Raw genomic sequence first — 3,738 nt, forward strand, 5'->3', positions numbered from 1 at the left:
TGTATCTAGTTTATGCTAATTAGATAAGCTGTGTGGAATGTATAAATACTGCTCCTGTCCTGCAATAAACGGCTCCCACTCCTGCTGTATCAATCTACACAAGTTGTTCGTCACCCCCCGGTTATTTTGCTGCAGCCGGACTGCGGCAACAAGACATTATTAAGTGTAAAATCAAAAGCTGTCACACAAGGGCTAGGGATTTAGCTCAGTAGTAAAACACTTGCCTAGCTTGAAAGAGGCCCAGGGTTCAGTTCTTAGCACTGAAAAAACAAACAGGGGCTGGGACTGTGGCTCAGCGGTAAAGCACTCGCCTAGCACGTGGGAGGCCCTGGGTTCGATCCTCAGCACCACATAAATAAATAAAATAAAGATATTGTGTCCAACTACAACTAAAAATAAATATTAAGAGAAAAAAAAACAAACACAGACTGAAACACTGAAATAGAATAGAATATTTGCAAAATAGGTATCCATATCCAGAATTTGAATCTTCCACACATCAAAGTGAATTTACAACTTGATAAGACAACCCAAACTGAGGAATGACCCAGGGTTTAGAACAGTTACTTGACTTAAGAAGATATGGAGAATGCCCACTAGAATGATTAAAATATAAAAGATTAGATTTGCCCAAAGTTGTGGACAATATAGGAATTGTGACCTACCATGGTCTGTGGATTAGAAGGCCAGAAGGAGATCCTCTCCACCATACTGGGATGAGATGGATCCACTCAGGGTCCAAGAGCTGGTGGCATAGCTGGAGGTGGAGAAGATGTCCAAGAAGTACACACAATGACCAGTGTCTGCCACCAGGAGTGTATGCCTCCCCACTATACGGAAATAGATCCATCTAAGATCAAGTTCGTGTGTCTAGACTTTGAAGACTAGATGTCTCCAAATACCTGGACACCCATGAGTAGACTGGCAAAAAAGTTGACAAGAGTTTTCTATATGGGATGAAGGGCTAATGAAGAGGGGGCAGCAGAGCTCTGGGCCCACCCCAAGTCCCAATCTAGAACCAGGGTACAACTGGCCCCTTCTCATTTATCTAATAAAAATGTCATTTGTGAAGTCACCCAGTGTAGGATCTTTGAAGACTCTCCTGGAGCCCAGATATGGTACAACTCTCTCCTGGTTGAAGAGGGGATATTTGTCACACTGGAATGTGACTCTGTGTGTTTATTGATCTCTAAAAAATTAAAAAGATGGACCTCAGGAGGTGTTGGCAAAGCTGTCAAGTAACTGGAACTCTCACATAATGCGGTGGAAATGTAAAATGGTATAATCACTTTGGGAAATACTTTGATAGCTCCATAAAAAGTTAAAACGTGTACTTAAATATAACCCACGCATTCCACTTCTGGGAAGTTACCTAAAAGAAATTAAAGACTTGAACATGAACATTCAATGTAGCTTTATTTGTAATAGCCTCAAACTGGAAACATATCCATCAACAGGTGAATGGGAAAACAAATTATAGTTTATCCATATAATGGAATACTACCCAGCAATAAAAAGGAATGATCTATTGATGCACATGTGATATAAATGAGCCACAAAATAATTATGCTGAGTGAAAGAATCTAGACAAAAAAAGACTGAGCCAGGTGCACTTGTAATCCCAGCAACTGGGGAGGCTGAGGCGGGAACATCACAAGTTTAAGGCCAGCTTCAACAATTTAGTGAGGCTCTGTCTCTGAAAATAAATAAACAAATAAAAAGGGCTGGGGATGTGGTTCAATCATAAACTGCCCCTGGGTTCAATCCCCAGTAACTAACAAACAAACCAAAGACTATGTGATTCCAATGATATGAAATTTTACAAAATGCAAATTATATGGCCTGAATGCAATACTGTGGCTTCCTGGGAATATGGCAATAGGGAAGACAGCAGTAAATCATAAAGGAGTAACAAGGAAACTTTTGAGGGTGAAGGATATGTATCTTTTTATTTATTTATTTATTTATTTAGTTCTCGACAGACACAACATCTTTGTTGGTATGTGGTGCTGAGGATCGAACCCGGGCCACACGCATGCCAGGCGAGCGCACTACTGCTTGAGCCACATCCCCAGCCCCAAGGATATGTATCTTGACTGTAGTAATGGTTTAATGGGTATTTACATGTGTTGAAACTCATCAAACAAGACACTTGACATGTGTAACATATAATGTTAATTACACCTCAATATAGCTATTTAAAAAGAAAGCACAATAATATAGCAATAATAATGTGTGCTCTTTAGCTGAGTGTGGTGACACTCACCTGTAATCCCAGCTACTCAGGAGGCTGACCTGAGAGGATGGAGAATTTGAGGCCAGCCTCGGCAATTTTGTGAGACCCTGTCTACAAAGCAAAGCAAAGCAAAACAAGATAATAATGTGTGCTTTTTGGCAGTTTACAAAGCACTTTGTGATCTTCACCATACTCTGGTGAGTGAAGGACTCACTCAGGCGGTATTTTCCTGGTTTCATAGATAAACACTGAAGCTGAGAGGTGATAGGGTTTGCCCCAGACACAGCAACCGGATATAAGTAAGCTTGGATTGCTTTAGCAGGAACTGGATTCCAGCACGTCCAACCCTTTACTATTCAGCTTCTCAAATTACTTCTTTCTTTCTTTTATTGTGAAATAGAACACGGGTACAGAAATACATATGAAATATACATGTGCAGTTTAATCATCATACAACGAACACCCATGTAATCATCAGGCAGGTAATTCAAGAAACAGGAGGCTGTCTGCCTCCTCCCCAGCTCACTGCCACCTTCACACCTTCACAGTCACTCCCAGGATCTAAGCCCCCATTTCCTGTCTCATGGACTACTGTCCCCTTGGTCTGGTCTTGCCCCGCTGACCTTCTCAACAGAAGATTCCTTTTAAAATGCAGGTCAGATGGTGCCTTTCCTCTGTCTGAGGCCCTGCAGTGATTTCCTATTTCACCAGGAATGGAGATTCTTCTGGCCCTTATCTCTGTGTTCCAGCTACCCGGCCTCATAACTGCTCCCTAAACAGGAAACTGCTAGACAGCCTCCTTCCTTAGGGCCTTTGTTCTAGCAGGTTCTGCCATCTGGAATGCTCCCCACAGCCACTCACCTGCTCTCTCTGCCTCCCTCAAGTGTAGACTCAAATCTCTCCTCTAAGGGAATAGGTACTCTGACTGCCCTAATTAATACTGCAGCCTTCTACCCCATCCTCCGATTCGAAAATTCCTGATTTCCTTCTTCTATTCTGTTCTTTCCCCGCCCTCTTTTCATAGTGTCACTTTTTGATACACTATATAACTTCTTTATTTGTTTTATGATTTTTTTTTGGCTTGTTTCCCTTGATAAAATATAAGTTGCACAAGGGGGAGCACCTTTGGGTTTTCATTTGTATTTTTTTTTTTTAAAGAGAGAGTGGAGAGAGAGAGAGAGAGAGAGAGTTTTTTTTTTAATATTTATTTTTTAGCTTTTTTGGCGGACACAACATCTTTGTTTGTATGTGGTGCTGAGGATCGAACCCGGGCCGCACGCATGCCAGACGAGCGCGCTACCGCTTGAGCCACATCCTCAGCCCCTCATTTGTATTTTTTTTAATGTATTTTTTGAGGATATTTATTTTTAGTTGTAGATGGACACAATACCTTTATTTCATTTATTTATTTTTATGTGGTGCTGAGGATTGAACCCAGGGCCTTGCACGTGTTAGGCGAGTGCTCTACCACTGAGCCACAACCCCAGCCCCTCATTTGTATT

At 41.6% G+C, this 3,738-nt stretch overlaps 1 pseudogene; it reads left to right on the forward strand.

Annotated features, from left to right (window-relative positions):
- Positions 1-350: 350 nt before the first annotated feature.
- On the forward strand, positions 351-3,044 carry LOC125611833 (annotated as a pseudogene).
- Positions 3,045-3,738: the final 694 nt, after the last annotated feature.

The sequence above is a fragment of the Marmota marmota genome, unplaced genomic scaffold (genome assembly GCF_001458135.2).
Source record: "Marmota marmota marmota unplaced genomic scaffold, marMar, whole genome shotgun sequence".
Classification (NCBI taxonomy): domain Eukaryota; kingdom Metazoa; phylum Chordata; class Mammalia; order Rodentia; family Sciuridae; genus Marmota; species Marmota marmota.